The sequence below is a fragment of the Augochlora pura genome, chromosome 7 (assembly GCF_028453695.1).
Source record: "Augochlora pura isolate Apur16 chromosome 7, APUR_v2.2.1, whole genome shotgun sequence".
Lineage (NCBI taxonomy): Eukaryota > Metazoa > Arthropoda > Insecta > Hymenoptera > Halictidae > Augochlora > Augochlora pura.
Window position 1 is genome coordinate 15332279 of NC_135778.1, and position 13682 is coordinate 15345960.

General features: G+C 39.8%; 1 protein-coding gene across 3 annotated transcripts in view; it reads right to left on the minus strand.

The window, feature by feature from the left end:
- Positions 1-9630, minus strand: part of Nahoda (DOMON-like domain-containing protein nahoda) — a 40459-nt gene extending 30829 nt beyond the window's left edge. The window contains exon 1 of one of the 3 annotated variants that reach the window (XR_013494550.1): positions 9088-9630. The gene's annotated coding sequence lies outside the window, so the exon portion shown is untranslated. The remainder of the gene's footprint in view (positions 1-9087) is intronic. The other 2 variants (XM_078187146.1, XM_078187147.1) reach the window with 2 other exon arrangements.
- Positions 9631-13682: the final 4052 nt, after the last annotated feature.

A 13682-nucleotide genomic window follows, 5' to 3' on the forward strand; every position in this document is an offset into this window, starting at 1 on the left:
GATAAGCGGACGGGAACGATTATGGCAGGCTGTCGAGCACGGTGCATGAAACTCGACGACTGTCGGTACACGCGTTCGTCGTACGAGAACAATTACGTTACACTTCGGACTGTACATCGTATACCGTAGCGTGAAACGTTTAACAGGTGAAGAGACTTTCAAGGATTCTTCAGGTCTTCAAGAGAATCGCGGAGAATAACAGAGAAGACGAACATGTGTTATCTGTTTTAGTAATATTTTTAGGTCAAGAATTATTGTAATAATATTTGTAAGTTTGTATACTGTTCGCGGTTTAATTCTTTTAAGAGAATCGTGGAGGACGATGGTGAAAATAGTAATGTATTTCTTCTTTTAATAATTTCTATGACTCCAGAATTATTGGGATTATTTCATATTTATTTTATATTTTATAATTCCTATAGCTATTGTAATATAATTGCAATTATTTTTCGAAGTTGCCATTCTACCTGCTACTATTCTATCTAAGTCATAAAAAACAAGTCAACAAATTAAAATATATTTCTCCTTTGCATAATTTTTACAAGTCGAGAATACCATAGAACACAGTCTTCAATTAGTACACCATCCACAGTGGATTGGATTTCATCGGTTTCGTATTAGGTGCAAAAAATCAGCAATCTATTTTGCTTTAGCCACCGGCGAATTGCGGATTAGTCACTGACTGAGATTAAGGACTCAGCTGACTTGTGAGTAATATTCGAGGAATGAGATCAACGTGGAAACATTTTTGATGTTTATTAAGGAGTGTTGACGGCTTATCCTGCCACTGTGCCGGCCTGTACTAGCTTTTCACTCAAACTCGATCTTTTCACAAGCCGTTTTCACCCTTTTGCGAATGGAACTAATCCTTACGCAGATCTTATTCGCCGTTTTGTATATTTTATCCTTGTGCGATTAAATTAAATTCAATTTGCAGTTGTCTGTATTAAAATCTATATCAATGTAAAAATTGTACGAAAGACATCTACTTTTTATGTCTGAAAGGAATAATTTGCGAAAAGGTGATTAAAATTCACAAAAGTTTGAGTATTTATGGTCTAGTATAGTGTTCCGTATTTTAGGAATATTTTTCCTACTAGTCAAAATTAAAAAGAAATGTTATCAAAATACGTTATATATAGTAATTATTTTTAAGTATAAAATTATAATATAGTATAAGCATTCAAATATGAATAAATAAAGCACTCAATGGCTCACCTATCAATACACAAAAACCATTCCAACCGTTCAGTCGTCTTCGCGAAAAGTACTTCCTTTTTAACCCTTTGCAAACGAGAATTTAACAATGTACGAAGAACATTTTTGTCGAGAAACTATACTAGGTATCAAAGATTCGAATAATGGAAGAAATAAACTACTGTCAAGTAAATAAACAAATTATATGTCATTGTCAGAAGAAAGTAAAGTCCAATGTCATCAATATATCGTCCCAGCAAAGGTAAAATGTGTCCAAAACATTTTCGTACCGACTGTACGATACGCGGGAACGGATCTCATGGAAATCCGCGCGAGAGGGTCCGAATTAAAGGGCAGCCCGTGAAACCGGCGATAGATTAGCATACATACGTGCACGGTTACGGCAACGTTTTCTACGCAGAGAGGATTGCGACAGAGCCGGGAGCGGATCTCCTTCCGAGGAATCTGAGCTGGCGGCCTCAGAATGGCCTCAGCCTGGCCTCATCGCCGAGGTACGCGGAGCCGCGATCGCCTACCTGGGAGGTGCAATTCGCTCGCGCTGAGATGAAAAACAGATAGTGGGAGTACGAGAAGCGCGCGCGGAGGCTTCGATCGCAGAAGAAGAGGAAGAAGAAGAAGCTGAAGGTGGTGGGGGGATAACTCTTCGCGAGCCGCGCGTACCGGGTGGATTTTTTTCTCGCCTCGTGGAAACCTGACATTCTGCGGAATCCCGATCCCGCCGATCTCACAGCGACGCGGTCTTCCACTTGTTCTTAAACGGCTCCCTTCGGCTGACGGTCTTACGAAATTGTCGGACGGGGTTCGCCTCGACGACGGGGAAGGAATTCGAGTGGAAGCCGAGCGCGGCCCGATGGAAAAATCGCGCCGCCGGCTCTCTGTCCCTGGGATTCCGCGGCCGCTCGCAAAAATAGACGTTGTCTCATCAGAAAGCGGCTTTCTACGGTTTTCGAGAGGCGACGAAAAATTCCGAGAAGCCAACGGTTCGCGCGATCCAACGATCCGGCGAGATGCTAATCGCGCACGCGCGCACACCGGTCCCGCGCGCGCCTCGCTCCACGGCATTCCGCTCGTGTTTTCGTAAACATGGAGGCCGATCCGGCCGAGCCTCGATCGCGGGGCCCCGGCGACCGATGATCGAGCTTGACGTTGAATACCGTAATACTTCGATCGTCTAGTAGAACTTTATTCTGAGTGGTCGCTTTTTTATAATTATTGATTATTTAGTTATTTATTTTTATTTAGATAAATTGCTATTTCGAAGCTAATAAAGAGAAGGATGTTTATTGCAGTCTTGGAGCAAGATTGAAAATGTTCTTCGAGATAAATTTATGTCGATAAATCTTCCATTAAATAATATTTCCATAGATTGTAACATCTTCCATTGAATAATGATTTAACTACAGAAATCTCGAAATTAATTTTCCCGAACACATAAAAAATTTAAGTAATTATATCCACAAAATTAATTCGATGTCTTTGGCGTGAAATGTGAAATCGTAGACGTCGCGCACACGCGTCTCTTGTAGCGAGCGTGTTATGTGTAATACTTAATCCGTGTCACTAAGATATTCCTTCTAAATCACAGGTGACTATTTTCTAAAAATATTCTGTTTTGGAATGAAATTCTAGGTTGTCAAAATGTCACACAGCGCGATGACGCGTCGAAGGATATAGCGTGCTCCGTTTCACAGTAGCAGTTTCGCTTCCTTCTCTCGGATTCCCATTTTCTCGTCAGAGATCTCGCCATCAATGTGAACGATCAGTCAACGCGCAGAGTTTAGAAAACGGCATCTCCCTTTTTTTCTCTCTCTTTCTCTCTTTCACTCTCTTTTGTCTTTTTCCTCTGCTGGGAGAAACATTTCCTCTTTTCATTATACTTTTGCCATTGTTCCCCGCAGTGCCGACCCATTTCGATACACGCCGCATACGTATATGGGTATCAAGGTGACGTAGCATTGTTCCCTGTCTGTTTACTTTTTCCCCGTTTCACTGCTTTTTATTGATTAATCCTTTGCCGCGTGCTCTGATATCATCTCGATGCATTTATGGTGTATGCCATCTATGTAAGTGAGTGTGTGGGTACTTTCTTAATTATGGTAGATGTGCAAAGAAAGTAGCGGTATCGTTAAAATTTTGTTGAATGGACATTGTTATAATTTTTGTGCTTATTCTGTGCTATGTTGGTGAATATATTTTACTAGTAATGTAATTCATATTTCACTAGTGATGTAGCTAATATTTCACCATGAACGTACTTAATATTTCACCAATAAAGCATTTAATATTTCAGAATATATTTGACACAGTATCCGAATAATAATGCGTACATTAGAGAACATATTTTACCAGCAATGTAGTTAATACTTCACCGATGGTTCACTTTGTTATTTCACCAATAACGTATATAATATTTCATTAATACCGCATTTAATATTTCCCTACTTTCCTCGTAGATTAAACGTAGATCTCTCAAGAAAAATAATTATACTTTTGGAATCTATTTATGCTTGATTTTATCATGGGTCACAAAATATCCCAGCTTCGATCTCACAAGGTCTAAATTTTATTCGTTAACAACCATAAAGGAAACAGTTAAAAGACAGTGCCGAGTCACATTTGACCCAGGCTAAATCATCGCACCTCGGACACCATTAAAACACAGATAGAAGGTTTTATTACTAGAAACGACCGAGCACCTCCGCGAACCGTAAATTCTTCTCTCTTATTAGTCACCGATTAAAATTTCGTCGCAATGCGCCGCAGAGACACACGGTCCGCCGTGACACAACAAGCGTGTGTTGTCATTCTAGCATCGATCATCTCTCGATAGCATGTCCGTGCCGGCCGCTAGCTACAATTTGTTATGACGGTTGACAGCATTGACCAGTTCGAGAATAACAGCCTAGAAACGGTAGAAGGTAAACACAGCGAGGCTCGAGAAAGTCCGGTGGCCGACTAGCCGAGCGTGCTTATTTTCTTATGAAAGTATGGCGGTCGGTTTCCGTTTTTTATTAGAGTCGATCCGGTGTTTCAAGTTCATCGATTCTTTTTAACGTGCGAGAGCAGCTGTCGCTCATCGACCACGGTGTCGAAACGATTTTTCCGAGAACGGGGAACTGCCGTTGGAGAGGGGGGAGAAACGTTTCTCAAGATCACGCACGGGACCGATCGATTTGATCGATTCAATCGATCGAACGAAGGCATTTAGAGCGCGGATAATAAGTAAAGGAGCAAGAACATCGGTAAGGACAACGACATCGGTGTTCAGTGGAATGTCAACTCGTTTTCCACGAGCTGTCGAAGGCGGATCGTTTTCCCTACGTAGCCGTGGCTGGCTCGGCTCTCCCACCTAGCTCCGGTCGGCTCTTACCTCACCTTCTTCACCGTGTGGCGTTCGATATCCGAGTCGGGGCTCTCCACGCACAAGTGAGCCGTTCATCGACACCGATAGAAATCGCCGTGTGCCCTCGGCTGGAATGTCAATTAAACCCCTCCAGGCGGCCGATGAAAACTGTTCCCCACAGACCCACGCAGAGACAAATATTTCAAAAATGACCGCCGTTTAAGTAACCTACAAACCGCTACTCGACTCTAACCATCACTATATTATTATCCAGCCATTTACCCGGATTTATTATAATAATGCATCGGTTGATGTTCGATCGGCTATGCGCTTCGATAGCGAAGCGATTTGCAGCGACTCGACTGAGTCGAATATTTTCCTTCAATCCGCAAGGTGTCAGTGTTTTGATTCCAATACTCGAATGTTCATGGGAAACATAAGGATACTAATAATTATAGTAGTATCGAGATTTTTGTTTTGTGAAATCGGTATCAATACGATGTTTTATCAAGATTTATTTACGTAGACTAATCATCGCTGATGTTCCGGTATTTTATATTTTGTTTGATAGTTTGCGACACTTGGAGGAAACATTCTTTGAGCGGGAAAGGTTAAATGATTTCGCGTCGGTAAGATATTTATACTGTTAATGACTACATTGCAGACTTGGAAGATATTATATTACTAAGGGAAGACTTGATTCTCAAGACTGTTCATCTTTATCTAGGAAACATGGACTCATCTGTGTATTAATAATATAAAAAGTCTTGAGAAAAACGTTTCATTATTACTAAATATAAAATAGTGTATATAATAATAATTATACTGCAGTGCTTTTATATATTTAAAGCAAAAATTGTCAATTAAAACACATAATAACGAAGACCTTATAAGAATTTAAGAATCCTACTAAACGATTTTAATTTATTGAAGCAATTGAAAGAAAAGGTACAGCATCCTTCTACTTCTTTAAATAATTAGACTGCAGTTTCTATACATTTACAGCAAAAATTGCCAATTAAAACACGTAGTAACGAAGACATTGGAATAATTTAAAAATCCTACTGAAGTATTTAAATTTACTAGCACAATTAAAAGAAAAGGTGCATGCTTTCACTTCCCCTTTAATCTCTCCTTCTCTAATAATATTATACATTTGACTTTAAATTACTAATTCACATTAAAAACGATTATAGATCGCAACTAAAACATAAGGAAAAACCAATGAAAACAGTCACCGAAGTACCCAGAGAACATCGAAATATCGCAACGTGCATCGTGGAAAACGAGTTTCGTCGCGAGTCTCGCTCGGAGTTCTCACTGGCTCTTGTTGTGTTTTCGCTCACGAGGATATTACGCGATCCGCGCGGCATTATGGGACGACGCGATCAACTGGAATAATACGCGATAGGAACGCGATCGCCGCGAGAAGAGAAGTGTTTTCCTAAGCGAGGGAAAAACCGCGGAAACAATGCCGACCGCGCGACAAACCGGGCACAATGGGGAGAACACGAGGAGGAGGAGGAGGACGCCTCTTACTTTCTGTTGTTAGACGAGCACACTTCGAATGGGCTCGGTGCAACGAGAATTCACTGGCTGGTTCGATTCAGGGACGCCGGTTTGTTTCCAACAAACTTGGGCATGTTGCTGGATTGACCTGGGCGTCACTCTGCCGGCTTTGGTGAACGCCGTGCACCGTGCCACAGATACAGCGGGCTGCAGTTGCTCGCCGAACGGTAAATACCATTGCTGAATCTCAGATATTTGCGACGGTAACGAAGAAATTCGTACCTTTTAATTATTAATGTGCAAATTGTGTTGTAAATATTCTGTAAGATTTAGCAGAAAGTTGACTAAATTTAAAGAATGTTTAAACAATTTTCCCGAATTCTAATACAAATTTATTCAAATATTAATCGAATAAAAATTTATTCAAACATTAATCGAATAAATATTTATTCAAGTATTAGTCGAACAAAAATTTATTCAAATATTGATCGAATAAAAATTGATTGAAATATTAGTCGAATAAAAATTTATTTAAACATTAATCAAATAAAAATTTATTGAAATATTATTCTAATAAAAATGTATTCGTTAGAGTCAAAAAAGTGACAGTACAATCTTAATCTATGCATGCAATAGAATCATGAAATCACTGAATTGAGCTCTGCTAGAATTAGCCGACACGCATCGTTTTCCATCATTGATTCACACCGCGTATCATTTATTCATTAAAAGTGGCGAGTGTCCACACAGTCGTGAACGGGGGTGTCCATATATCGTGCATCCTTTTGCGCATCCGACGCGCACAGTCCCACACAGAAAAAAGCAGACAATCGGAAAGTGGGAAGACGAACGGATGAGTGCTCGTCGAGTGCGTGTTCCGCGGAACACGAAAGGCGCAATATCTCTCTCTCTCTCTCTCTCTCTCTCTCTCTCTCTCTGTAATTAAGAAAAACGAAGAGGCGAGAACCACCGATGACGTTACTATCATTAAGTTTCCTCTCACCGGCATTCTACGTATAATGAGCTATTACGCCACACGCGATATTACCTGCGCGCAGGATATAAGAGAATATGACTATGATGCGCGATGGATGCAGGAAGCGGCGCTTCGATAAAAAACGGAAAACAAAAAGCAAGCGTCCTTGCGAACGGTTGTGTGTTACAACTATGATCGGCGCGCATCGCCGTCGTCGTCGCGGTGGGTCTCCGTTGATAGCCGGTGGCCATTGACAACGATTTCATTCGCCGTGGTTTCATTTTCGCATCATTCAATTTCCCGCGCGCGCTTTCAATTTTACACGCACACCGTCGCCGGCAACATTGATCCCGATATCGCGGGACCCTCTAATTGTCCTTGGTGTATAGTTTACTTTGGTTTGTATCGCCGTTGCAGTTTATATAACGGGTGTACGATTACGCGCGACAGATTCGGACGATGTTTAGTAGACGTTCGGGACTGCGATTGCTAATTATTAACTTTTAAGATTAAGTATGAATTTAGTAACGATTTAATGAGAATTTTGTACAAATTTAGTAAGAATTTAATAAGAAGTTAGTAAGAAATTAGTAAGAAAATAGTTAGAAATTAATAAGAATATAATAAGAATTTAATAACAAGCTTATAAAAATTTAATAACAATTGAATAAGGATTTAATAAGAAGCTCATAAGAATGTAATAAGAAATTAATAAGCAATTAATAAAAATTTAATAATAACTAAATGGCATTGCGATTTATGTCATAACAGCATCGTTTAGTACTTTTTCGTTGTTAATCCATTAGCCGTTATTTACGATCATCTCGTCATAACGCGAAATGATGCCATTTCTTCATGACGAGTGCAGTCAAAAACAGCAAACTGGTTAAAATAATAAAGTGTTTTATTTTACAAGAAAATATCGCCGGGATGCACACCGAAGTGTACCGTAAACGTTAAAAGGCTGTAAAAAGCTGTTGAGGAAATATGTACTCTCTGATATTCCGTATCCAATTATAAATTTTATAAAATATTTATAAAAGAAAAGTGTTTCGCATTTATATCATCTGCCATAAGATTTACACAGCTGATAAGAAAAACTCTATCGTAGAAAATGATTGGATAGAACTTTGAATAATAGCATACATTATAATGGAAACAACGAAAGCTGCACATAAATGCAGTCTATTCATCGCTACAAAGCCACACGTGTTCACAATTTCTCCGATAGAATTGTACGTCTTCGTTTACATTCTTTAAATATATGTTTAGCGTGCTTATTATTTAGCAGATTATACACTTTAAACCACGAACTACCATTGTAGGGTCATTTCCACCCTTATTTAAATCGTCACCTAATTCGTATGATCTGCGGCAATTCAGTAAAACAAATGAGTGTTATAGTTATATTAATTACTCTAATTATGCTAATCAAAGGTGACGAATAAAGCTAAGAATGGTTATAAACATCAATTGTACAGTTGAGAAAATAATTCACTATCTGAGGATTAATGCAGTGGCTAAATGATTCATTCGGTATTTTCCTTTTATTTTGTCTTCTCTTTGTGAGTAAAGACTAAAACTATTACCACAATATCGTCAAGAGAGTGTTAATACTATTCTAAAAATATGTTTTTATTAATCATTATATATATTTGAGAGAAAACACTTTGAAATCCTGAACATCTTCGTTATATGTGCGTTATCAATACGTTATTGTTGAATAAGATGTATTGAATATGAAATATTCAATATTGCATATGTAATATTAAATATTGAATATGTAATATCGAATATTGAATATATAATATCGAATATTGGATATGTAATATTGAATATTGAATATTAAATATTGAACTGGTTTTACCAAGCAACCTGCATTAAAATGCGACATTCCAAGCACTAGAATAACATTCAACAATCACAATTTATTAGACAATAAATCCCCCGTCTACTTTCGCGGCTCGTTGAAGTTTAGATCGTTCGCGACGGCGTTAAGCCGTGCGTCGACGTCTCGAAGGTAGAAAAATAGTGTCCGTACCTGTTGAACGTCGTTCCCCTTAGCAGCTACAGCTGATCCAGCTGAACGCGGGTTCACGCACACACAATATCACTGTTCACCGCGAGACGAATACGGCTAGTTCGAGAACATCGTAGCGCGAGTCCGGCGGGAACGAATCGAGACAATCCGCGAACGGAACCGCGATCCGTGTAGATCCACGCGGGATCGATCGGCGGAGTAGTAGGTACGGCCGACGATGATTCACAGTGCCGAGGATCTTCTGGCGCGGGATCATTCGGGAAACGCGGCCATTTCGAGGTACCGGCGCAGACGGCCCGTGGACGCGGTCGAGATAAGATCGGTCGTTGGGTTTCGACAGGTGGCTGGTGTCGGCACACGAGGTCCGGGTATCCTGCAGCGAGAAGGATGCTACGGGGCCACGTCCAAGACTGACTCGCTCGGCTCCGCTCGACTCGGTTCGGCTTGACTCACCTCGACTGGCTGGCATTGCAAAGCAGCCGCGAGCGAAAACTCACTTTACGCTCCCGCGGCCCCTCGCGCTTGCTCCCCCCCGCCCATTACCGACCGCCTGTTCGCCTGCTTTCTTGAGCTCGGCTCTCGCTCCTTCGCCTCCGAATACCTGCCCTATCCCCCCTTTCGCGCGCCTTTACCTGTACCCCTACTTCTCTCAAGCCGTCGCCGCGCAGCGGTGCCGCAGAACTTGACGTCTTCTTGTGCTCTGGCTCCCTCTGACAGGGAGATTGGTCGACATTCGGGTCACCGATTCTCCACGAATCTGCGACACGAACTTCCGAGGGACATATCGGGGTTACACAAGCCATCGCAGGACAAGAATTCGAGGGAACTTGAATAACATGGAGGGGACATCTTTCGTGAGATTTTGCACTGTGGCAGAGCTCGGTAAATTTAATCTGATGATAATCGGCGATGGGTGCAGACGATTTATCGTTTTTGAGATGTTTAGTGTTGGAGTTGTTGTTAGCAACAAAACCGGATAAACAAACCGTCGCGCGTCGCGTTCAGGCATGCCAGCGAAGTGGTCGTAGGTGGTGGGAGAGTATCAGGAGTAGAGAGGGAATATTAAGGATGGGAATGAGTGAGTCTTTTCATTATTGCAATTTTACTTTTTTAGTTTTCAGTTTTGTCTGATCGTCGCCCCTTTCTCATTGACTGTTTTCCATTAATAACTTGTGAACGAAGTTGCGAATTGCATTTTCGCTAAGGAAAAAATTACTCCAAATAACATGAGGAACTTATGATTTCTCGGAGTTACAATAATTTGTATTATTAATTTTTTTAACACTTTAGCGACCGCTCATTCGGCTGTAGACATTTTTATATTTTCGTAATGTTAGCATTAAGCAATGTTGATTTTATCTATTCCGAACGGATATTCCGAATATAAACATAAAAATGTTTAATTGTAAAATGTAAACCTGAAAACGCTACAATAAAGTGGCAATATCATTAATAAATCGCGAATCTTTACGCTTTTACAGCAGACGCGGTGAAATTCGAGTTAACGTCCCGCGTTAACAAAACGAACAGTTTTGTAACGACAAATCTTCCAATCGGCGAAAGAAACAGCAAATTTCCAGAAAGTAAAAGAATTGCCCAAGGATCGGCTGACTAGTAATTAATGATTTCTTGGTGGAAGTAGGTTCGTTCTGGCACGGCTCCGATAGGAATCGCACGTTCGAATCCGCGAGTCCCTATTCCATGCGAATACTTGTTGATTGGGGAATGCGTTGCACCTGTTGCTTGCACCGTAGACATCGTACAAGATTCTTGGCTGCATGGATCTGTTCGTAAACTATGAAATTCGAATGCTCCATGGTGGCGAAATAATGCGCGACGCGAGGGGGGAAGCAAGGAACGGAGATCATAACTGTGCAGTTGCATACGACGCATGAATAATCTTTGCTGCTCAGACGTAGTTGTCTGTATAGGAACCGTTCGACAATCAACTTTTGAACTTGGCTTGCGTCACGCTTTCTATCTTAAATAAGATTGCGGAACATCTTCGTTATCGAGTGTCACGTTTCAGTGTCCTTTTTTGTCATTTATTTTTACTATTTTTTTAAATTATGATTGGAGTTTGTCGAATTTGTTTTTTCACAAATGCACGGCATGATAAAGAAGCCTGAATGAAACAAAAAGTTTAGAATAATAAAAAAATCTGAATGGAATAAAAAGTCTAAAATAATAAAAAAGTTAGAATGGAATAAAAAGTATGAAATAATAAAGAAGTCTAAAAATGGAGCGATAAGTAAGTAATATTAATTCTACCGTAACCAATAGATCGATTTTCCATTTCATGATTATTGACACTGCAAAGCTATATCTATCAGAAATGATGAATAAATTTCGCAATGTCTAAGGATATAACACTTGTGAACAATTTTCTGAATGAATTGTGATTTTACTACGAACTATTTACTAATCTTTGGACTTCGTAGTGTGGATATTATGATTCACACACAGATGTGTTTTGTTTGTTCTTTTTTTGAGCACTGCAGCAACATTATATGATACTATTATGTAATATTCATTTACTTAGAATTATTAACAGTAAAAACAATATACAAATTTTGCACACAAATCTATGACGAAATAGAATAGAAGGAACATTTAGGTTGAATTGACTATTTTTTAATGATTTTACTAAAACTATTAGAAATTAGCTTTTTACTTCTATTATAGTATTTTATTTCTGTTCCAACATTTTATTTCGATTTTACCATTTTATTTCTATTCTACTACTTTATTTCTATTCTGCTATTTTCTTTTTTTTCATCATTTTATTTCGATTTTACCATTTTACTTCTATTCTGCCAATTTATTTCTACTCCACCATTTTGCTTCTGCTCCACCATTTTATTTCTATTTCACCATTTTATTTCTATTCCACTATCTTATTCCTATTCCATCGCCTTATTCCCATTCTGCCGTTTTATTTCTACTCCATCAATTCTTCCCTATTAATTGCAAATTCAAATTCGCGATCATCGACCCGAAAAATCCCGACAGACCGACTCTAACCAAATTGAAAGACATTTCCAACTCTCGGCTACGTTTCGGCTATGTTTCGTTTACGTTTCGGCCGCGTCTCGGTCACGTTCCGTCGATCCGTGTTCACATCGCGGCCAGCGAGGATGTCACGCGAAATCCGCCAGGTTGCCCAACCAGTTAGCGTTTCTGGTCGCGCAGATTTATGCAACACAGCCTTCGGCGGCGAATCGGTATTCCGATAACGCCGTTACGCCGAGCGGAAACGAAATTTCATTGAATCGGTAGAGACCTGGCGTTTATAGTAAACGCGTGCACGCGCGCGCGCGCGCGCGCTCGTTGCTGCACATTATCGGCGATCGTATTTATGCCGGAGCCAGTTTCTTTTTGAATCGCAGCTCTACGCGGGCAAAATCCGCTCGATCGGAATGGAAAGAGAGCAACGCTCGAACACGCGGCCTCAAGCACCGCCCGTTGCTGTGTTAATTCGCGCCCTCGGCGGCGCACAGATTGCGGAGCAAATCTACCGCGCGATCGTTTCGCTTTGCTCCGTCATTAAGCGGGATTGTATGGAGCGCTGGTGCGGACCGTCCTGCTCGAAAATATCGCGCCAACGAGCACCGAGATTATAAACAATCGCTGTAGAGATTGCTATCCGATTGTCCAAGCGGCCCGCTGACGCTCGTTTCTGGACCGCGATCGTTTGCTAATCAGGGGCTGCGATAATGAGGGCTGCCCTGAGTCAATTGCAAAAAATTAAAAGCATAGAAGAATTCTCTAGTTAGTGATTTTAATAATCTACCCAATAATATAGTAATCAAATTATTAACTCAATTGCTTTAATCTTCCAACTGCTTTAATATTAAACCTATCGAGCTCGAACAGCGGTTACGCGTTTTGCTTTAGGAGAATGGCAAGACAGGATTTATTTAGACTTTCCGCCATTTATATTACAATTTATGCTTTAATCGTGATATTCATTTAATAATCTCATACATAAAAGTCTTTATATCCTAAAAAATTTTAAAAGAAAAAGTGTGGAATCGGTCATTTTGACTGACTTATTAAGTTTAGTGTTAAATAACGCGGATTTTTATACAAAATGATAAATTACGAATTTGGATATAGCTAGGATAAAAATATATATCTTTTGTTAACAATTTTAAGAAATTGAGAGGAAGTATATTTACAAGTGTATGAAGATCCATGGTCTAATCACGATCGTAGGCCTTCAAGTCTATTTTACGAACATGGGAACGGGAGAACAATGCACTCTATTATCTACGAATTTGTTATACTGAAGACAAAGAAGTGTATTAATTACACTGTATTTAAACCTATTAAAGTAACCTCTTTAACAATTGATCCGTATCAGAATGATTCAGTGGATTATGGGTAAAGTTTGCTATACAGAAATTAAAAAAGAAATTCACTTGTTGATTACTGACTTTATAATAATAATTCGAGAGTTATTATCAGATAGAGGCGTTCAAACATAAATATTCTTTTATTTGAAGAATTCACGGATTTTAAAATGAAAATTCACAGTGCAATAACGAGCTTGGGAAGCGTGATCCTGAAAACAGTTCTATACTAAGGGAGCC